The 24,538-nt window shown below is 38.6% G+C and overlaps 1 long non-coding RNA gene across 1 annotated transcript in view; it reads left to right on the forward strand.

The window, feature by feature from the left end:
- Positions 1–19,903, forward strand: part of LOC110220663 (uncharacterized) — an 89,959-nt gene extending 70,056 nt beyond the window's left edge. The window contains exon 4 of the long non-coding RNA XR_013485120.1: positions 18,733–19,903. This is a non-coding gene — a long non-coding RNA (uncharacterized LOC110220663). The remainder of the gene's footprint in view (positions 1–18,732) is intronic.
- Positions 19,904–24,538: the final 4,635 nt, after the last annotated feature.

Consider the following 24,538-nt stretch of genomic DNA (forward strand, 5'->3'; position numbering starts at 1 on the left):
TCCTAACCCCCATGATGTGGAAAGGATGACTACATTTCATTGCCTTGGCGATAAGATAATAAATAACAGTGCATCCTGTTATTCTTGTTAACAGGGGTCACATTTGTCCATGAAAAGGCTAAAAATAGCTAACACATTGGGTGATAAGTAATAGATACTATACAGCCACTCCTCTTAGCATTTCCTATGATTTGTTTTGAGGCCAGGGAGTCTCCCCCACCCTTTGTTATGGCATTGTAGATCATTACTTGGCAAAATTCCCCCATCCTACTGCTTCCCAAACTCACAGAATTATGTTCCAAGATAAAAAGGAGATAAAAAATAACGCTTATTAACTTATTGACAATAAAACGGAGGGGTAAATCAGCATGAAAATTAACCAACAAAAACTACCATAATAATTGGGGAAGCCCAGGGACCCAATGACTTACTCATACAGAGGAATGGCATAGTGGAAAGAGCTCTGGAGCCTAGAGGCAGAGAAGTTCCACTTGAACCTCAATTCTGCTTCTACTGGCTGGTTTAATATTGGACAGGGCTCTCTATCTCTCTATACCTCAGTTTCTCTATCTATAAAATAAGGAGACTAGACAGTGTGCTAGGACAAGAATTTCCCTGATGCTATTTCTTTCCTCCCAAGCACAGTATAGGGAGGTTTTACCTAAAAGAAGACCAAGCTGCCCCTTGACCTTGTTAGCTCCAGCTTACCTGATGCAGTTTCCTGCTCATCTAAGGGCATAAAAGGATTTGTAATCTAGTCCCCTTAGAATCAGCAGGTTCCTAAAGGTGATGAGAGTTACCATGTCCTTCACTTATCCTGCCCTGATGGCCAGATGCACTTCCACATAGTGACAAGGTGGGGTGCAAGGTGGAGGGGGGGGGTAATGCCAAACTCAAGAGTAACTCTTTTCATCCCAGCATTGAACCTAAACTGAGGATTACATCCCAGCCTCCTTCAACAACTTTCCTTTAAAGCTTTGAATCCTATTTGTCCGTGGCTTCACGTCAAGCGTTGTTCTTACTAAAGAACAAAGATTTTCTTGAAATTACTTAATAGAGTGAAATGGATTTCTATATGCTAGGGAATTGAAACTATATGATACTTCAGCATTCCACATTTACACATTTGGATTGAAGAAAGTAGAACACCAATTACAGCCGCCAAATTAACTAGGCAAATATCATCTAATTAGTGATAATTATATAAAGGCAATAATTTAATAGAGTGAGTTTTGAGGGCAGGATATAAATTATAACCTAGAATAATGAGTGTCCTTAGTAGTCAGTTCTGTTCATATGTGGGCTATATATGACAAACTCTGCAGGCCAAGACAACTGTATTTTTCCACCTTTCAATCAACTGTGATGCTCAAAGGCCCTGGAGCAGAGACCTTGAAATGGCTACTTAGGTTTAAAACCTCAGAAACCAAACAAGATGTGGTGCTACCATCTGTTAGCATCAAGATGGTGCCAGTCAGGGAGCAACTCCCCATACAAGCTCAGGAGATAATCTTAGAACTGAATTGCCATATACTATGAGACAAAAAGCGGCTGTGTCTCACCCTTACCATGAAATATATATCTTGGTGGGTACTATTGATTAATCCTTAGCAGTTAGGTAGACCCTCAGTGGGCAGTTAGACCCTGGGTCATGAGAAACTGAGTTCAAATTTTATTTCAGACACTTACTAGTTGAGTAACCTTTGGCAACTCATTCAATTGCTGGCTGCCTCAGTTTCCTCAACTATAAAATGGGGATAATAACAGCACCTATCTCTCAAGCTTTTTATGAGGGTCAAATAAGATAATAAATGTAAACTGCTTAGTACGATGCCTCATGCATAGTAGGCATTTAATAAATGCTTATTCTCTTCCCTTCTTCTGCCTTTCTTCAAAGCCTAGATCCAGGGTCACCTCCTGCATGAGGCTTGTCCTGATTTCCTTTGTTGAAATTACATTGGCTTTCTTTTTCTGTGTATGTACACAAATATACATATATGTCTATGCATACATATATACGTATATATGATGGGACTGATCCCATGGAGTACGCTCCCTCTTGATTATCAGTCAGACTTAATTAGATCTCAATGAATAAATCTTGAGTCTTATTAAGATTTTCAGAAAGAACATTTGCTAAGACCATATAGCGAGGACAATCTATAAAAATAATACCCTAAAACAAACATAGAGAGTGCACTCTACTCTTGCACTCACAAGGTCCCTGAAGATACTAGCTCAGTTATATGTTAAAATGGCAGTGAGGCATACATGTAGAGAGTATATGTGACAAAGGGGTAACTCAGAGTTTCTGGTTACCTTTTAACAAGAGCTAACATTATGTGATGCTCCAAGGTTTGCAAAGCGCTTTACAGATATTCTTTCATTTGATCCTCACAACAACAATGCAGGGAAGTGGGTGCTATTATTATCCCCATTTCATCCCCAAGTTAAGTGACTTGCCCAGGGTCAAATAGCTATTAAGTGTCTGAGGCCAGATTTGAATTCAGATCTTACTGACTCCCAGCCCAATACTGCATTCACTGCACACCCAGTTCCTATCTCCTCATCAAGATAAGAAGGCACAGTTTTTTTGTCTTCTCATTTATGAGACTGAAATAAATAGAAGTCATATGAATATGAAGTAAAATGAAATAAATTGAAATAAAATAATTTTTATTTTCCAAGCTTACCCTTTATTATATATCTATGTAAATATACACATACATACGCATCTGTTTAAACGCAGATCTTTCTATCTATGCATATACACACATGTTTATGTATATATACATATATCTATGTATACATATATGCATGTCTATATGTATGCATATAATACGCATATGCCCCAATATCTACATACATATACATATATTCTCACATGTATATACACCTATACACATACATGTCTATATATAAACATACACACATATGTATGTACATATATTAATTACTGAGTACAGAGAAGGGTTAGATCAGCTGTATTATAGGACTGTTATTCTCTACAATGTAAAGGCAAGATTTAGCCCCAAGATTACTGGTACATGCACACACACATGTGCACACATATGTATCTCACATGTATATAATACACATACACATTATTTGTGTGTATATTACATCTGTATGTGTGTCCATATGTATACATATACATATATACCTGTATGCATGTATGTATATACTAGTAATTTTGAGGCTAGATTTTATCTCTCCATTATAGATAGAGACATAACAGATATTTTTAATTTTCCTCTCACCCTGCTTTAATGCTGTATTAAATCTTATCTCTCTTTCTTCAACAAAATGCCCCGGTCACTGACCTTCATTAGCTTGGGTATACATTCTCATTAGCTTTGAAGTGCTATTTCCCCAAATTACTAATTGTATCTAATTTTGAAAATGTTAGGAAGCTATAGTAGAGAGACTAGAACTACAAAGAGGAAATGAACAAAGCTGACTTTAAGAATCTTAAAGGAAAACAAATTGATCTCTCTACCCACTCCTCACTCCACCTCTATTTTACCCCCTTGACCTCAAAACTAATGTAGTTTTACAGTATAAAGAGTATAAAAAGAGTATTGAAATGTAGGGGAAAACACTAGATCTGTATTTTAGATCTGGATCTGAATCCTGGCTCTGCTACTTAGTATCTATACAGCTTCAGGGAAGTCATTTATCCTGTCTGGGGTTCAGTTTCCTGATCTTCAAGATGAGATAGAAGTAGGTAATCTCCAAGATCCCTTTCACCTCTAAATAATACGCATACCTATATTTGCCTTGGGAACCTGGTAAATAAGAATCATATAATGTGAGATCTGGTAGGGACCTTTAACATTACCTGATTTAGGTTTCCCATTTTATAGAGGTGGAAACTGAGGCTTTAGGAAGCTATATGACTTGCCAAAGATCAAATAACTAGAACTAGATCATGGGTTATTTGATATTCAGTCCAATGTTCTTTTCACCAACCAACACTGCTTTTGGGGATCCAGAGTTACACTATTTTTGTTGTGGTGAATAGTCAAAATGAAATAATTTCAAGGACTTAAAAAGAAAAAAAACAGACAAGAAAATTCGTTAAGGAAATACACTCCCCTCCCTTCTCCCCAAATGGGAGTGCAAAATCAATTTCAGAGAGCAAAGGGTTATACTGGCCCTGCCAGGCCCTCTCTATGAGGGCCTGTGTCTCTGCCCTTTCTGTCACTGCTGAAACCTGCACTGCTACCTACTGCCACTGCCTCAGAGCCTGTGCCCATTCTGCTAACTGCTGCTACTGGAACTGTGCTCATGCACAGCTGAGACCTGTTTTGTTGCTCTCTCATATGCCTTCCCTTTCAAAGAGTAGGATGAAAGGGCTTACGCACAAGGAAGGAAACAATCCAGTTACCGGAGAGCATTTCTGGACACTCAATTCTTTAGGGAAAAAAAATTGCACTCCAAGAAAATTCTCCTAGGGATTCTGGAAGAGTGGTCAGTACAAATGAATATCAGTGCCCCCATTCTCTTTGGCATCTTTGTAGACAGCTGTGTGAGACTTATTGGAAAGGTGGGATGGTGACTATGGCTAATTACTCATGCAGCTGAAGGAAAGAGGCACATGACTGCTTCAAGCACATGCAGTTTTACTACCTTAATGAAGAACCATGGACAGAACCAATTTGCTGAAGCCCCTGGAAGAGCAAATATTGTTAGTCACTACTGACATAGGCAGCACTGAAGGAAAAGAAAATCCGAAACAGAAAAATAGCAAAAAATTAAGCAAAACAAAAGACAACAAATAGCATGACAGTCCCCTGAAGAAGTTACTGAATATGGAATAACGAAAGAATGGTAATACCAGGCTTTTCCTACCCACTTCTAAAGGACCACGTCCTACATTTTAACAATGAGGTACAGATGGTACCAGATCTTTGCAATTCACAGTAGCTTTCTCAAGGTGAAGGAGTGACCATGAGCAAGAATACCCCTAAGAACATCAGGAATGTAGTTCAAATGATGAAACTACTTGTACAGTTACCAAGCCTCATGATGAATCAGGACCATTCGTAGTAAGGTAGCTCACTACCCTTTTATATGCAGCCTGTCAGTACTGGGGTCATTTTTTTTTTTTTGCTTTTCGGTGAGGCAATTGGGGTTAAGTGACTTGCCCAGGGTCACACAGCTAGTAAGTGTCATGCGTCTGAGACCAGATTTTAACTCAGGTCCTCCTGACTCCAAAGCCAGAGCTCTATCCACTGCGCCACCTAGCTGTCCCTCACTGGGGTCATTTTAAAAGAATGATCTTGTATTACTACCTCCTTGGTGTTCTCTGGACCACCAGCCAGGATCTCTGCTCCCTAGGGACCTCGTGACAGGGAAGCGGGTATAATGGAGAGGATATCAAATCTTTGCATGTTTTCTTAGAAACTGTTCCAATCTTTCCATTGGAGCTAGGCAGAATGTCTTCTTTTCCTCCCCCTCCCCAACTTCCAGAAATCATGCCACCTTCCAATAGCACCACTCCTCGGTCCTCCAAGACCTCCCTGGGAAAGAGCTATTCCATGGCCACTAGATATTGTCCCTCGTAGAAATGTAGAGCAGCTTCATAAGTTCCAGAATACAATTGAAAAGGGGCCTGTCTTTGCCACTATCCATGCCAGTGACCACTCTGCTTGGCCTGTGTCTCTGCCTTCTCTGTTGCCATTGGGGAGTGATTCTGAGCTGGGCAGTTTTACCTCCCACTTGTCACCAGAAAGCAGGCCTCCAAAAGCCTTTCCTTCATCCTCCAAACCCTTCCTGGGAAGGAACTGTTCATTGACCACTGGATGTTGTACTGGCAGCAATACTGAGGGAACCAATCATTTCCAGAGGGCAGAGGATTATACTGGCCCTGCCGGGGCCCTCTCTGTGATGGCCCGTGTCTCTGCCCACTCTGTAGCTGCTGAAACCTGCATCACTACACTGCCTCAGAGCCTGTGCCCATTCTGCTATCTGCTGCTACTGGAGCTGTGCTCATGCACAGCTGAGACCTGTGTTGCTGCTCTCTGGTACTGCTACAGAGGTCTGTGTTATTTCCCACTGTCGCTATTTCTGGAGGGCATCACTTCAGCCTGCTGCTACAAGAACCAACTGCTTCTTCCCTGTACCAGTGCATGCCAATGCCTCCTTGTGCCAAGACCTGAATATGGCCACTGCCCCTCTTTACTGGGGCAGAAATGCTACTAAAGCCTGATTCTGTCCCCATCTTCTATTTCTATGCCAGGGCTTAATGATCACATCTTACTTCGGGACCTAAGTGCTTACTCCCTACACCTTTTCCCTTCAATGCTAAGACCTGAGCATGGCCCAGGGGCTTGCCATTGTTCTGCACCCCACCCCCAATAGTTTTGTAGACATTGAAAATACTAAGAACTTAGCTCTGCTCTCTGATGCCAAGGCCTACTAATATGTTTCAGTTTTCCACAATCTAATTTTTTTAGTCACTGATTATAGCATATGAGAGTCAGGTGCTTGGAAAGTCCTTTCTACCCCACCTTCTGTCCCCCCCTTCTGTCCCCACCTCCCCCCCCATTTGGTCATTCTCAGAGTACTTTGCTCTGAGCTGTGGAGAAAAAGTGTCTCCTACTCATCTAAACACCCAATGAGTAGCATCCTGCCCTGGGTCCAAAAGCTACCTTCTGGGGTATGAGTCTAGGGCCTAGAAAAGCATCTCTTTTCTAAAACCCCCTTGTCCATCCATCACCCATAATTACTACCCCAGAAAGCTGGACAGGCCTTTCTAGCTGATTTCACCTCATTCTTCCCGTGGTGAGGGTGTGTGTGTGTGTGGGTGTGTGTGTGTGTGTATGTTCATGCATAAGTGTTGGGGTGGGGTTCCACACTCTGGTCCTCATTCTCTCCATTTCTCTCACATCTCTATCTTTTAGCTACCTCTCTAACACACAGTATTTTATGGTAAAAGTTACCTATACCAGGCTTTTCCAAACTTGAACTTCCACATATCTAATCCATGACTCATCCCTCCAGAATGACTCCCTGTCTAGGTTTGAACTTGGCTCATTTGCAGACCACTATTGGAGCTAAATTAAGCCAGCATATACCCTTGAAACACAACAGAAACTGGACAGCTTTTCTCAACTTAAACTGCAGATCATCTCTCTTTGGGTTATGCATCACTGATCCTCTGTTTGCCCCCATCACAAGAAGGGATGTGTCCTGAAGACCCTTTTTCTTAGAAAAAATTTCAATAACAAATTGAATGGATATAATGCATTTTCAACATACTCACACTTTCCCAATAATTAGACTTAAGGTATTCTTATAATAAATTGATTACCTTTTGGAGGATCATAGAATTTTTTAATTTGGAAGGGTCCTTAGAAAAAAGAACACTGAAATTGGAGCAAAAAAACCTTGGTTAAAATTCTAATTCTGCAACTTACTACCTGATGACCTTGGACAAATCATGTTACCTCTATGTTCCTTTTTTCTTTTTTCTGCCGGTGATATGAGTCAATTCTCCACAATCTGCTTTTTCAGTCATTGATCATAATCAATTGGATTATTGGGAATTGGACCAAACATTCTGGTCTCGAGATGCCTTTACACTCTTAAAAATTATTGGGGGACTCCAAATAGTTTTGTTTATGTGGGTTACGTCTTTTAACATTTATTATATTAAAAATGAAAACTAATCAATTTTTGAAATACTGTATTTATTAATGCATTTAAAAATGATAACCTATTACATGTTAACATATTATACTTTTATGGAAAATAACTATATTTTGCAAAACAAAAAAAATCAGTGGGTAGAGTGATATTGTTTTGCATATTTTTGCAAATCTCTTTAATGTCTGGCTAAATAGAAGGCAGCTGGATGCTCCTATCTGCTTTTGCATTCAATCTGTTGTGAAATGTTGTTTTGGATGAAGTGTAAAAAGAAATTCATATTCATACAGATTTATAGTTGGAAAAGAGAGCAGCATTTTAATAGGCAAAAAACATTTGAGTACTATTATGAAAATAATTTTGACTTCCCAGACACCCTAGAAGGGTCTCAGGTGTCTGACAACCGCATTTTGGGAACTGCTCAACAAGATAATCCTTGAAGTCACACCTAGCTTTAAGATCCTATGATTCTAACCCAATTTCCTCATTTAAAAATAAGGAAAGGTCTGTCTCACTGGAATGAGAGTGGCAAGTCAACAGCAGGCCTTAAGGTGACTGAATCTGCATTAGTGGTGGCAGCTTTCAGAGCCCTCAGCTTGGAAAAAATAAGGGGGTTGGATAACAGGTAGAAGGAGATTACAGGGAACCCTCTGCTGGCATTGGGAATAGGACTCTGTTGCATTGTCCATACAGTTTTGGGTCATAGTCCCAGGGTGAGGAAGAGCACTAGCAGGAGTGGAGAGCTTGGTCACAATTCTAAGAGTGCTTGTAGTCACTCACAGACTAAAGCACAGGCCAGGAGAACAGTGACCACACCCCTTCTTAGATCATACCACCTTGAAAGAAGTAAAAACTTACAGACACCTACAACTAGTTCTGAAAACAGTAGCATGAAGAACAAGAAGCTTGGGACAATGCTTCCTCCACCCTGGGAGTAGAGTCTAACTCTTACATAAAGTTAAAAGTCAAGAAATAGTCTAGAAAAATGAGCAAACCACATTAAAAAAAAAAAGAACCTGACCATGGAATGTTAATATAGTGACAGGGAAGATCAAAACACAAATTCAGAAGAAGACAACAATGTCAAAACTGCTATGTGGAAAGCCTTATAGAAAAATATGAATTGGTATTACCCCCACCCCCAACAAAGAATTCCTAGAAGAGCTCAAAAAGAATCTAAAAATCAAATAAGAGAAATAGAGAAAAAAAATGGTAAAGGAAACGTGAGTGACGCAAGAAAATCATTAAGAAAGAGTCAATAACTCAGTAAAAGAGGCACACAAAAAAATACTGAGGTAAGGTGGAGCTAAAATGGTGGAGTAAAAGCAGTGACTTGCTTGAGCTCTTCACCAAACCCCTCCAAATACCTGTAAAAAATGGCTCTAAACAAATTCTAAAGCAGTAGAACCCACAAAAAGACAGAGTGAAACAAATTTCCAGCCCATGATAACCTGGATGGTTGATTAGAAAGGTCTATTGCATTGGGCTGGGAAAGAAACACAGTGCAGCATGGGTGTGGAGGCAAACACCAGGCTTCAGTGAACCTGGAGCAGGCCTCAGAGGACTGAATCATGGGCAGCTGTGGCAGTCTCCAGACTTTTCAACCCACAAATGCCAAAGACAACTTAGAAGGTCAGTAGGAAAAGTCTGTGACTGCGATGGTGAGAGAGAAGCTTGGTCCCAGACCCAGTCCCAGCATAGCCCCAGAGTAGTGGCTGCTTCCAGAGCTCTCAGCCCACAGACTGAGGGAGGATCAAGTGGCTGATCAGAGGGAGATTGCCAGTATCTCTTTGCTGGTGCTGATTCTCTTGCTTTTCCTCTGCTTGGGTCTGCGTCGCAGTGCTGGGTGGCACTCCTGGGGAGAGGAGGAGTGTTGGTATGGTGGAGCTTGCAGTGGCTGTGAAAAGATAATCCTTCTCACAGTTCAAAAGCAGAAAAGAGTGCTTGTGGTCATTCATAGACTAGCGCACAGGCCAGGAAAGGAGTAAACACTTCGCCCTTGATCATACCACCTTGGAAAAACCTAAAATTTACAGGTCTCTAGAAGTATCTCTGAAAACAGCTACACAAAACCCCCAAAGCTTGGGACAGTACGTTCTCCACACTGGAAGCAGACCCCTCCCTTAACAAAGAGTTTTTAACTCAAGTAATTGGCTGGGATCATGAGCAAACAGTGCAAAAAACGTCAGACCATAGAATGTTTCTCTAGTGACAAAGAAGATCAAAATATAAAACCTGAAGAGGACAACAAAGTCAAAGCTCCTACATCCAAAGACTCCAAGAAAAATATGAATTGGTCCCAGGCCATGGAAGATTTTAAGAAGCAAGTAAGAGAAATAGAGGAAAAGCTGGGAAGAGAAATGAGAGTGATGCAAGAAAATCATGAAAAACAAGTCAACAGCTTGCTAAAGGAGACCCAAAAAAATACTGAAGAAAATAACACCTTAAAAAATAGCCTAACCCAAATTACCAAAGAGGTCCAAAAAACCAATGAGGAGAAGAATGCCTTAAAAAGCAATTGGCCAAATGGAAAAGGAAGTCCAAAAGCTACTGAAGAAAATACTTCCTTAAAAATTAGAATGGAGCAATTGGAAGCTAGTGACTTTATGAGAAATCAAGACATTGTAAAACAAACCAAAAGAATGAAAAATAGAAGACAATGTGAAATATCTCATTGGAAAAACAACTGACCTGGAAAATAGATCCAGGAGAGAACATTTAAAGATTATTGGACTAGCTGAAAGCCATGATCAAAAAAAGAGCCTAGACATCATCTTTCAAGAAATTATCAAGGAAAACTGCCCTGCTATTGTAGAACCAGAAGGTAAAATAGAAATTTAAAGAATCCACCGATCATCTCCTGAAAGAGATCTCCAAATGAAAACTCCTAGGAATATTGTAGCCAAATTCCAGAGTTCTCAGGTCAAGGAGAAAATATTGCAAGCAGGCAGAAAGAAATAATTCCAGTGTTGTGGAAACACAATCAGTATAACACAGGATTTAGCAGCTTTGACATTTAGCAGCTTTGACGCAGGGCTTGGAAAATGATATTCCAGAAGGCAAAGGTGATAGGATTACAACAAAGAATCACCTACCCAGCATAATCCTTCAGGGGAAAAATGGATATTCAGTGAAATGGAAGACATTCAAAAGACCAGAGCTGAATAGAAAATTTGACTTTCAAATACAAGATTCAAGAGAAGCATGAAGAGGTAAACAGGAAAGAGAAATCATAAGGATCTTATTAAGGTTAAACTGTTTGCATTCCTACATGGAAAGATGATATTTGTAATTCAGGAGACCTTTGTCAGTATTAGGGTAGTTGGAGGGAAAAAATTTATGTGGATAGATAGATAGATAGATAGATAGATAGATAGATAGAGGGCATGGGGTGAGTTGAAGATAAAGGGATGATATCTGGAGAATAAAATTAAGGGGTGAGAGAGGATTATAGTGGGAGAAGGAGAAAGGGAGAGGTAGAATGTGGTAAATTATCTCACATAAAACAGACAAGAAAAGTCTTTTACAGTGGAGGGGAAGTGGGGGAAGGTGAGAGGGAATGAGTGAATCTTATTCTCATTGGATTTGGCTTAAGGAGGGAATACCATACACACTCAAATGGGTATTAAAATCTATCTTACCCTACAGGAAAATAGGAAGGAAGGGGATAAGAGAGCAGGGAGATGATGGAGGAGAGGGCAGATTGAAGGAGGGGGTAATCAGAAGCAAACACTTCTGAAGAGAATAGAATAGAATAAACAGGGATAGGATGGAGGGAAATATAGTTAGGTTTCCACAACATGACTACTATGGTAGTGTTTTGCATAACTACACGTGTATAACCTGTATCGAGTTGCTTGCCTTCTCAATGAGGGTGGATGGGGAGGGAGGAAGGGAGAAAATGTGGAACTCAAAGTTTTAAAAACAAATGTTAAAAAATGTTTTCACATGCAACAGGGAAATAAGATATATATATATATAGGCAATGCAGTATAGAAATCTATCCTGCTCTACGGAAAATAGAAGAGGAAGAGGATAAGAGAAGGGGGGGACAGAAGGGAGGGCAGATTAGGGGAAAGGGTATTCAAAATGCACGCTGTCTTAGAATTGGGAGAGGGATGAGATGGGGAGAAAATTTGGAACTTGAAATCTCATGGATGTGAATGTTGAAAATTAAAAATTAATAAATTAATGGAAAAAAAAAAGAATGGAAGGGAAAAAATACTGAAAAAAAATACCTTAAAAACAGAATTAGCCAAATGGTAAAAGAAGCACAAAAATCCACTGAGGAGAAGAACTCCTTAAAAAGCAGAATTGGTCAAATGGCAAAAGAGGTACAAAAAGTCATTGAAGAAAAGACCTCCTTATGAAGCAGAATTATCCAAATGAAAAAGAAGTTACAAAAGTTATCTGAAGAAAATAATTTCTTAAAAATTAGAATTACACAGGTGTAAGCTAATAATTTCATGAGGCATCAAGAAACAATAAAACAAAATCAAAAGAATGAACAAAAAAGTGAAATAGATCATTGGAAAAAAAAAAGAACCAACAACAACTGACCTGGAAAATAGATGGAGGAGAGATAATTTAAGAATTATTGGACTACCTGAAAGCCATGATTAAAAAAAAGAGCCTAGCCATCATCTGTCAAGAAATTATCAAAGAAAACTGCCCTGATGCTCTAGAATCTTTGGGTAAAATAGAAATTAAAGGAATCCACTAGTAACTTGCTGAAAGAGATCCTAAAATGAAAACTCCCAGGAATATTATAGCCAAATTCCAGAGCTGCCAGGTCAAGGAGAAAATATTGCAGGCAGCCAGAAAGAAGTAATTCAAATATTGTAAAGCCACAGTCAGGGTGACACAAAATCTAGCAGCTTCCTTTAAAGGATTAAAGGGATTGAAATATGATGGCAAAGGTGTTAAGATCACAACCAAGAATCACCTACTCAGTAAGACTGAATATAATTCTTCAAAGAAAAAAAATCAATATTTAATGAAAGAGGACTTTCAAGCATTCCTGATGAGAACACCAGAGATGAATAGAAAATCTGACTTTCACATATAAGGCTTAAGAGAAGCATAAAAAGGTAAACAGGAAAGAAAATCATAAGGGATTCAATAAGGTTAAATTGCCAATATTCTTATATGGGAAGATGATATTGTAACTCCTAAGAACTTTATCAGTATTAGGGCAGTCAGAAGGAGTATACACAGACAGAAGACATAAGTGTAAATTGGCTATGATGAGATGATATCTAAAACAAAAAAAATTAAGAGGTGAGAAAAAAGGGTGGCTATGATGTGAAGATAACTAAACAAATTAAGATATGAGAAAAATGGATGCATTGGGAGAAAAAGAAAGGAAGGGGGAGAATGGGGCACAAAAAAGAAGTGCAAAAGAGCTTTTACAATGGAAGAAAAGATAGAAGGGGTACAGACATCAAAATCGTCTCAAAGAGGAAATAACATACATATATTTAGTTGGGTATAGAAATCTATCTTACTCCTACAGGGAAGTAGGAAGGGAAGGGGATAAGAGAAGGGAGTGCTGATAGAAAGGAGGGAAGACTGAGGGAGGCAATGGTCAGAAGCAAAACACTTTTGAAGAAGAAAGGGTGAAAGGAGAGAGAGAGAAGGATAAACCAGGGAAATGAGATGGAGAGAAATATACAGTAACTGTAACTGAAAAAAATTACAGGAGCTTTCTTTAAAGAACTGAGTCAAATTTACAAGAATACAAGTCATTTCCCAATTGATAAATAATCAAGGTATATGAACAGGCAGTTTTCAGATGAAAAAATCAAAGTTATCTATAGTTATATGAAGAATGCTCTAAATCATTATTGATTAGACAAATGCAAATTAAAGCAACTCTTAGATACTACCTCACGTCTATCACGTTGGCTAATATGACAGAGAAGGAAAATGACAAATGCTGGAGGGTATATGGGAAAATCGAGACATTAAAGTGCTGTTGGTGGATTTGTGAACTGATCCAACCATTCTGGAGAGCAATTTGGAACTATGCTCACAGGGCTATAAAACTGTACATACCCTTTGACCCAGCAATACCACTACCAGGTCTGTACCCCAAAGAAATTTTTTTAAAAGGAAAAGGACCCACACATACAAAAATATTTATAGCAGTTCTTTTTGTGGAGGCCAATAATTAGAAATTGAGAGGATGCCTATCAACTGGGGAATGGCTGAACAAGTTGTGATACGTGATTTTGATGGAATATTATTGTGCCATAAGAAATGATAAGCAGGACGCTTTCTGGGGGAAAAAAACTGGAAAGACTTATATGAACTGATAAAAAGTAAAGTGAGCAGAACCTGGAGAACACTGTACACAGCAACAGCAATGCTGTATGATGATCAACTGTGAACGACTTATGTGAATGAGCTATTCTCAGCAAAACATCCTCTAAAATAATTCTGAAAGACATAGTTAAAAATGCTATCCACCTCCAGAGAAAGAACTGATGGAGTCTCAATGCAGATCAAAGCATACCTTTTTTTTTTTTTAAACTTTGGTCTCTTTTCTTTCACACCATGATTAAAGTGGAAGTATGTTTTGCATGACTGCATATATATAACCTATATAAAATTTCTTGCCTTCTCAATGGAGGGGCAGGGAAAGCAAGGAGGGAGAGAATTTGGAGCTCAAAAACAATTTTTAATTGAGTGCAAAAATTGTTTTTACATGTAATTGGAAAAAATTAAATATTAAAAAAATTTAAAAATGAAGAACATCATAGGCGGAGAGATTTTCCCATAGTTACATAAGTATAGTAACTCATATTTCCATTTTTTAAACTACTGTCAGGACACTAGAGATGCTCTTATGGCTCCATAGAGTAATCCTATTATACCCTTTCTACTGTGAGGTTCAGTCATCAAACTTTCTTACTTCTCTGTGGAAAATGAGACAAGTCAAATTTGGAACCAGGAAGAAATTGTCAATCTCCCTACACCAAACTGAGTGACTAGAAGTCAATTAGCAGGTCAGTTGTCATGTTTTGCAACATACTTAGATGTCTAAGAGATAAATGACAGTGCTGCCTATAGATATTGAGGCTCATATTTTTTTTATTGGCCTATAAGGGAGAAGCTATTTGGATGCTGGATTCTGTTGCATTTGCCTACTGTAAGTGCCTTTGCCTTAGAAAGGCTGGACATGTAGAGAGGCCTTAGCAATCTAGACCCAGTGCACGTCAGTCAGCTGCCAAATCATCTATTTGACTTTTAGAGTCCTTCACATTCTGGCCTCTTCCTCCTTTTCTAGTCTTTATACTTTACTCCCTTCCAGTTAATCTATAATCCAATTGACTCTACATTTCTTGTTTTTTGTTTTTGTTTTTGTTTTTTCCTCACAAGACATTTTTTTTTTCTTACGCTGACCCTCTACCATATCCTAGAATTCTCTCTGTCACCTGTGCCTCCTGGGTTCCTTGGCTTCCTTTAACGTTCAGCTCAGATCTTACCTGTTGCAAGAGACCTGTCCCAGTCTCCTTCACTGTTAGTGCCGTCTCTCTGAGATTTCCTTCCATTTACACTGTATAGATCTTACGTGTACATAGCTGTTTGCATATTATCTCCTCCATAAGACTGTGAGCTCCTTGAGGTCAGGAACTGTGTATTTGTTTTTCTTTGTATCTCTAAAACTTAGCACAGTGCCTAGCACATAGGTGGTGTTTAAAGCTGTCGGGTCTGGTCACCTTGGGCTCTGCTCTGATTCATTTTCTGATTGATCCAAGTGAACTTTCTGAAGGCTTGGAAAATGTCTGATAGATCCAGTCTTGCTGATTCTGTCTGGATCAGCAGAAGTACCTGGCACTCAGCACACGGTATGTTCTTTTCAGTCAAACTTTAGAGTCTGAATTCAGCAGGCTTAGCTGCTGGCTGAAACATCAATATCCACCCACAGAGGGCTACCAGGAGTGATTGAAGAAGAAGTAATGAAAACCTGAGATGGTTCAGGGTTGAAAGACACAAAGCTAACACCAAAAAGACCACTAAAGGGCTTGCTCGAACCTAAAACAATTACTCTATTTATTGCCTCAGCTCTCCTTCAGGTTTTGAAATGCCAGGGATGGGTTTGTATCTCTCTCCAATTTGAGCTGACAAGTTCCCATGATTGGATTACCTGAAAATCAAGAAATTGCTACTCTGATAATTTTTTAAAAATCACTTTTCTTGCATCTTGCAGCATTTATTAAAATGATTGCTCAAGCAAAGATAGCATGTATTCTGCCATGTGAGAATGTTTCCCATGGGAGGAAAATGGTGATTGGTAGAGAAGCCATTAACAACAATAAGCATTTATTAAGTACCTACCATGTATCAGATACTATGCTAAGCACTGGGCATACAAAGAAAAAAAAATAACAGTCCCTGCTCTCTGTTTCCTGCTCTCATGGTCTAATGAGGGAGACAACGTGCAAATAAGTATGTACAAACAAGATATATACAGGATAACTTGGAGATAATCAACAGAGAGATGGCACTAATATTAAGAGGAATCAGGAAAGACTCCTTATAAAAGGTGGAAATATAGCTGGGTCTTGAAGGAAGATTCATGTCCAACTCTTTGTGACTCTATAGACCATATCACACCAATACTGACCATGGGATTTTCTTGGTAAAGATACTAAAGTTATTTGAGATGGAGATGGGGAGGGAGAAAGTTCCAGTGGACAGCCAGTGAAAATGTATTGAGTGAGGAGATGGAGTGTCTTGTTCAAAGGATAACAAGGTCAGTACCTCTGGATCATAGAGTATGTAGAAGGGAATAAGGCATAAAAGGACTGAAAAGGTAGGAAAAGTCTGGCTTATTAAGGAATTTAAAATATGTATATGTATATATATGTATGTGTGTGTGTGTACATATATATGTATGTATACACACACACGCACACTCACATCTATAAAATATGTGGGTGGGTAGGTGAGGATGGTTTGGAGTAGATGCCTCTGTAGTACCAATCAGCTACACTCCTATGCTCCTTCTCTCACTGGCATGATCTACTTCAATGGGCTGTTGTGAGGAAACTTCTTTGGAAAAAGTAAATCACTCTATAGTTTGTTCCAAAAATGTTAGCAAAGCTTTAAGCTTTAATAGCTTCAAACTACAATTAGCTTTGGGGATACTATGTACAAAATGTGCACCATTATTATTTTCCATAAGCTATATCTTTGACTTGAGGTTTCCAAAATGTTTCACCGGCTTTAACACATAATAATCTTCACCCCTTTACCTACGGAATAAATAGTAAGCCATATGGCTAGTAGGGAAAAGAAAATCCATATTAGCGAGGTAGCTTTTCTTAAGTCATACCATGAGTTTCTAGCAGAGTAGGAAGGTCATGGCATCATAGATTTGGAGCTAGAGGAGACGTTGGAGATAATTTAGCCCAACCTCCTGATTTTTCCATTGAAAAAACTGAGCTGAGAGAGGTAAAATGATTTCCCTAAGGTCCAACAGGCAGTAAGTGGAAGATATGAACTCTGATCTCATTCCTGGTCCCAAGCTCCCTAATAAACCACATTTCTTCCTTTTCTCTCCTAAGCATGTCCTTCCTCCTCCCATAACTACCATTAATCTGATTGAACAAAAAAGAATAATTTGATCTAAGCAGTCACTGGCCCAGGAGCTGAGAGTTTTCCGCTTAGTATTTTGTCAGTGTGTTTATTTTTAATATTAAAGGTTAGGTCTTGCCATAAAGGGAAAATGTCATGCAAAAAGTTTTCTTGGGTTTCTGTGACTGCCAAGTATCAGAGAAAAAGAGACAGTGACAGACAAAGAGAAAGAAAGGAAGGGAGAGAGAGAGACAGAAAGACAGAGACAGAAAGAGAAAATGAGAGAGGAAAAGAGAAAAAGAAAGAGAGAGAAATAGAAGAAGAGACAGAGGGAGACAAAGAGAATGAAAGAGAGAAAAGGAGAGAGACAGAGAGGAAGAGAGAGAGATGGACAGAGAGAAATCATTATCAGTTCTGAAGGATCAGCAGGAGGGGAAAGGGAAATCAAACAACTTTTATTGGTGTGAATAGGAACTCTGCTTTGTATTGTGGTCCTGCTAGGCCATTTATTCAAAGGAAAATCACAGTTTGCAATTACAGAAAATCAGTAGCTAGAATTATTTATAACAGCAAAAGAAGTTGTCCACACAGCAAGTAATTGGTGGTAATGTTTGGTAATTGACAGTAATTTCTAGTTATTTAAATACTAACTAATGCATGTACTAAGCAACGTATTGACTTATAGTGTTTATGGTGGCTCTCATGGCATCTTTTTATTATTTTTGTTAGATGATTAAAATGCCCTGTTTACTTACTCTCTCTTCATATTTATAGTATGGTACCTTTTGAGGACAGTATTCATACAAAATCCATGCAACCATGTGGTTCTTCTGAAGAAGAAGCACTGTGGTTTTCTTGTTAAAATGGGGCACATAGCACAAGCCTCAGTTTTATCCTTTGTCCTCTTCACTTCTTTGGGCCTTTATTTGTCTTAGTCGTAAAAAACCCTTCCCAATACAAGTGGCTTATAAAAGTAAACAGTGAAATGAATACTGGAGATTTGCAGTTCTCATCCTATCTGCACCAATGATTAGCTTTACCACCCAGGTTAAGCTACTTCACCTCTCCGTTTCCTCATCTACAAAATGAGGAGACCAAAACAGAGGGCTTCTAAAATCTTTTTGGGTCCAACCCTCTGTAGCTTCCCTCTATATACATTGAACATTCAGCCCCTATCACTAGAATCAGCAGTGAGGCTCAGTATTGAAAGGAAAGATTAAGAGACTGGGTGTTTTGAAAGATTCACTGCCTGCACATATGAGCTGACTGCCCTGTTTTAGTATCTCTGCATCTTCTTGAAAGCTAGACCTGTGATGCTAAAGTAGTTTTACTATCTGACTCTCTCTATGCCTTTAATAAACAGGGTTTAAATAAAAAGTCTATTGAATCTTGGATGACTCTCTAGGCTGATGCTTTAGAATTTTGTGTTCTGAGCTTATTTACAAGACACTCAGTTTATTGACTTATGAATTTCTATTGTTTTTGTTTTCCTAGGAGGACTGGAAAAAGAATTTATAAGCTGTCAGTCCTGGTCAGAAGGGAATCAGTTCACCACATTCCTGGCTCTGTGCAGTAACGCCCTATGTATGGAGAATCAACTTCTGAGACTTATTGTCACACTCCATCTTTGGATAATCTGCTATATTTTTTCTGCAAGACTGTGACTGGTTAGCTCTGTGAGAGAACCACTGTGATGGCAAAGATGTGGTTTGGGTTCCTTGACAGACCCTTTAACTCTGTTCTGTGCCCACAGACTGCACCCCTGGCTCTAGCCACATGTCTTGTAAACACATATTGGTTTTGACCATACCAAAATCAGGCAAACATTAAAGTCTTTATACAAGCTTATCATCACCACTTAAAAAAAAAAAACAAATACATCTTTGTGAAATGCAATATGTGAAACATAGTAAAGCGCTGGCCTTGGAGTCTAGAAGGCATGTATTCAAGTTCCTATTCTGACATTACTTAGTTTCGTGACTATGAGCAGATTACATCGCTCCTCTGATTCTGCCTCTTCATCTATAAAATTAGGATAATAACACTATGGCACTTATCTCACAAGGTTTCAGTGAAGCTTAGATGAAATAAAGCTTGTGAAATGGTTTGCACACTTTAAATTGCTATGTAAATTTCAGTTATCATTGCTGAAAGTAGGTCATAATAGCTTTACATACAAAGGACAGTATTATTACTTAGCAGATCATCAGGCTCTCTACCTGATGTGTAATTATTACCAAGCATACCAATTCCCCTGAAATCATTCTTGATTAGAGGATGATAGCGGTAGAAGGAGGAGATTCTTCTGGTTATTATTTATATATCACCTATTCCTTCTCTGGGTTCTTAATTAGGTACTGTTTGCTTTAAAAAAAATCTCCCTGGGACTGGCTAGCTCTTTCTAGTGCCCATTGATTGCCAGAAGTCATGGAGAGAAAAACGTTAAGGGATTAATACTTGGAATAAGCTAGGCAGCTAGGTGGCACAGTGAATAGATAAGGCACTAGATCTGCAGTCAGAAAGATCAAGTTCAAATCCCTCCTCAAATACTTAATTAGCTGCGCAGTCTTAGGCAAGTCACTTAACCTCTATTCCCTCAGTTTCTTCAGCAGTAAATTGGGGAAAATAATAAAGCTTATCTCCCAGGGTTGTTATGAGGATCAAATGAGACCACATTTGTAAAGTTCTTTGCAAACTTCAGACTTCAATAAACACTTCCTGCTGTATCCAAGTCTTCATGGCTTCCTTTGGGGTTTTCTTGGCAAAGATAGTGGAGTGGCTTGACATTTTCCTTTCCAGATCGTTTATATATTTAATATGTTTATTTGAATTAATTAAATATATTTAATAATATAAATGTTAGGCTTTGTTATTAAATTCTTAGACAGAAAAATCAGATTTTATTAGTGGAATACTGTGTTGCTTTTGCTTAAATGTACCACTCTTGTTTTAATTATCTATATTTTTACCATAACAAAAAGGTCATAGAAGGTGGGGAATGTTGCCTGTGTTTCAGTTTGTCTTCTCACTGTATTGTTTGATTTTGCTTAATTTTTTTTTGCAAGTGTACCAAAATGTTTAATTTGATCACCTAATCACCATGATGGCATTTCTAGGCATGAACCTTTGTCAGAGGGAGGCAATCCCGCTATCCCCTTCAGTTACCAATTGTCTTTGAGGCAGCACCAATTCCTAGAGATTAATAAGGGATTTCCTCTATCATCCCAGCAAGGCCTAATATACATATCTCATTTCCTGGGAGGCGCCTCCTTTTGAAAAAAGTTTCACATCCTGCAATTCCATCAAATCAATTAGGATATTCCTCAAATTAAGCAAGCATTTTCCTTATCACCTGCAACACAAGAAAAGTGGGTGTTGGCAGGTGTTTGGAAGGGGTATGCCCAGAAATTATTATGATAGAAAAACAAAAACAAAAACAAACCAATAACAATTTTTTAAAAGGGGGCCTGAGTTTCATAACATAATATTTAGACTTGAAAAGAATCCTGAGAATATCTAATTTAATCTATACCCTAGAATTGAAATACTCACTCAAGGTCATACATACATACATACATACATACATACATACATACCGCTCAAGGTAGTAATTAGCCAGGTCAGAATCTGACCACATGATTAACACCAAACAAAACTCTCACTCATCTGACACTGGACTGTGTCTACCTTTATAACATTTCTATGTCTCTCTTCTTTTCTTTGACACTGCCACAGCCTTATGAGGGCCTTGATCACTTCTTGCCTGGATTCTTGCGAGAGCCTTTCAATTGGTTTCCCTACCTCAAGCTTCTTCCCAATCCAGCCCATCTTCCACTCAGCTGTCAAATTGATCTTCCTAAAGTTCGGGTCTGACTGTGCCACCTTCCCTATTCAATCAATTCCAAGTGGCTCCCTATTCCCTCCAGGATAAAATATAAAATCCTTTCTTTGGCTTCTAAAGACAAGAAGCAAAGAACCCATTAGCATTCTAGAGGCATAATAAAGAGGCTAATTCTTTTCTACCCAGGTATTTTCTGACCTCTGGTTTGAATGAAGGTGGCAACTCTCAGATGCATTTGCACATTGTCTCTTTTTAAAAAATCTGTTTACAGCTAGGGAAAGTACAATTGATCCTTTCAAAGGAGTGGAGCAATGAAAAATACCGAGCTTTAGTGCAATGCATGGAAGGAGTGGAGTAATTGACTAGAACAGGATTTTATACACTTTGCAGTCATATGGATTTTGCAAGTCTAGAGGAAGAAGGTTGATTTTTTTAGCCCCTTTTAACTTAAGAGTAAAAGTATAAAGAAGTAGTTTCTATTTTTTTTAACATACTTACATCAGTAAAAGAAATATGGTACACACTCCCAACACATGTGTGCATACTTTTTAAAAAATAAATTATGCACATGTATTACTGTGGGCAGTTATTTGGTACAGTGGATAAAGTGCTAGGCCTGGAGTCAGGAAGACGCATCTTTCTGAATTCAAATCTGGCCTCAGACTCTAACTGTGTGACCCTGGGCCAGTCACTTAACCCTGTTTGCCTCAGTTTCTTCATCTGTAAAATGAGCTGGAGAAGGCAATGGCAAACCACTTCAATATCTTTGCCAAGAAAAACTCAAGTAGGGTCACAAAGACTTAGACATGACTGAAAATGACTGAACAACAACAACAAAAATTACTGCACTGATAATTACATATATTCTAAAAGTTACACAAACAAATTTTAAAAGAGTGAGATAAAGATGAATATTAATCAGACTCTGATACTAAATGACCATAGTCCCAACTTTGGAAACCACTAGTCTGGAGAACTATATAGGGTCTTGGAAGGCAGAAGACCATCAGAGAGGGAAAGAGAATTAGCTTGAGTGCTTATAGGCTCAGATACAAAGTTCTTTGCTTTCTTGTTGCACTTATATGAACCTGAAATTCAATTTCTTGTTTAGTCTGAGTACATGCATAGGAGCCAAAGGCCATTTTCCTTTTGTGTGCAGACCTAGATATAAGGCAAATTCTATTCTCAGGGAAAACTCCAAGTGGAGGCCTAAGCCAAAGACAGTATGAATATTGAAATGTAGTTTCGCTAAATTGAACCCAGTTCACATAAATCCAGAGCTTCAGTTATCAGCCATAGATAACAGAGGTAAAGACACCTAGGTCTCACTCGGTTCACCCCTTCTCTTCCAACAGTATGGAACCGCATATCCTCATTTCAAAATCCTATGTAGTACACTTGAGACTAGTACTCTCGGCCCTGTTGGAATAATGCCTAGCTTTTTAATTGGCTCCTAGAGAGTGCAAGACTCTATGTCCTGCTTCTAAACTCAACATCAGATTACATGGTTGAAGTCCTCACTAGTATGAATGTTCTTGGCAAACTCATTCACAGGGACATATGACATATATTTCCATCTTAATCCTTAGCTTGTCTGTCCTATAGGCTGTGAAGGAACCCTGGGGTCTGAATATCAGTCAATTCATACAAAAATATCATGGCTATAGTCAGAGAAGGAAATTATTTTTCTAGAAGAAATCATTGATGTGTTTGAGCTATCATCTACACACATCCAACAAGAGCCCAGGAGCCTTATTTTGGCTGTTTCCCGACAATATAATTAGGTTAAGATTGTTAATCAGAGTAATGGAGGAAAAAGCAACATGAAGAAATAGGAAAAGGGAGAGATAGCATCAGAGCTATAAATGGGGGGGGGGAAGTACTTCCCTTCCCTACCCCCTAAACCCTAATGTTTAATTTAGACTTTTTTGCAAATTAAGCCAATGGAAATAGCATTAACAATAAATGAGACATATTAAGAGTTGCCTGGGAGAACGCTAAGCTATTTCCTCACTCACCTAAAGAGACCTGAAACTTGGATAAAGTGGTGCTGAAATTACAGTTTCTTTTCCTGGGCTGCTCTTGCCCATACCATAGTCCTAGAAATAAAAGTTTTGCTCTTCTCCAAATTCTAAGGGAAACATTGCTGCAGCTCTAATTTCCATCCAGTGAATGACCTTGCCAAAATGCCATTGCCCGTGCAACTGGGGACTTCAGTTATGAAGCATCAATTCAGGAGAAAGGAGAAGCCTGCTCTTTTTGGAGCTGTGGGAAAATAGAGGACACTGTAGCAGCCCTGAGAACAATGGTCTTAGGGCAACCTCAAAGGATTTTGAGATCAAAGTACAAGGTTCCCCTCACGCTTTGAGGGAGGTGGGTGAGAGGCATACTTCTCCTCACATCTATAATTCATGGATCAAAACTGAAGTTCTAGGACTAGAGGGCTCAGGATAAATTCTGGAGACTAATGGTTTTCTCTTTGGTTTTATGGTCCCTGAGACTTATAAACATAAGAGAGAGGCCCAAATCCCCTCCCCCTTCTCCCATTTTGCTCTATTTTTTTAGCTTCCATTTAGTATTTTATTTTCCCCAGTTACATGTAAAAACAATTTTTAACAATCATTTTTAAAACTTTGAGTTTCAAATTCTCTCCCTTTCTCCCTCCCCACCCCCCATCATTGAGAAGGCAAACAATTCAATATAGGTTATACATGTGTAATCATGTAAAACATATCCATGATAGTCATGTTGTAAAACAAAACAGACAAAAAAACCTCAAGAAAAATAAAGAAAGTAAAAAAAAGGTTGCTTCAATCTGTATTCAGACACCATCAGTTCTTTCTCTGTGGATGGATAGTATTTTTCATGCTAAGCCCTTCAGAGTTGTCTTGGATCATTGTATTGCTGAGAATAACTAAGTAGTTCACAGCTGATCATCTTATAATATTGCTGTTACTTTTTTTTTACTAGTGTGAAGAAGAATTTTATTTTATTTATAATAATAATGAATATATTTATTTTTTATCTTTTTATTATATAAATTTATTTATTTTTCATTTTCAACATTTACTTCCACAAGATTTTGAGTTCCAAATTTTCACCCCATCTCGCCCCTCCCCCACCCCAAGATGGCATGCCTTCCCCTAGTCTGCCCTCATGCAATATTCCATGCCCTCCTGTCCCTTAATATAGAAACTGCTAAATCTTGTATTATCCTAATTGTGTTTCCACAATACTTGAATTGTTTCTTCCTGGCAACTTGTAATATTTTCTCCTTGATCTGGAAACTCTGAAATTTGGCTACAATATTTCTAGGAGTTTTCCTTTGGGGATCTCTTTCAGGAGGAGATTGGTGGATTCTTTCAGTTTCTATTTTGCCCTCTGGTTCTACTATATCAGGGCAGTCTTCCTTGATAATTTCTTGAAAGATGATGTCTAGGCTCTTTTTTTTTTATCATG

Source organism: Phascolarctos cinereus, unplaced genomic scaffold (genome assembly GCF_003287225.1).
Source record: "Phascolarctos cinereus isolate Bilbo 61053 unplaced genomic scaffold, phaCin_HiC Scaffold_3;HRSCAF=262, whole genome shotgun sequence".
NCBI classification, from domain to species: Eukaryota; Metazoa; Chordata; class Mammalia; order Diprotodontia; family Phascolarctidae; genus Phascolarctos; species Phascolarctos cinereus.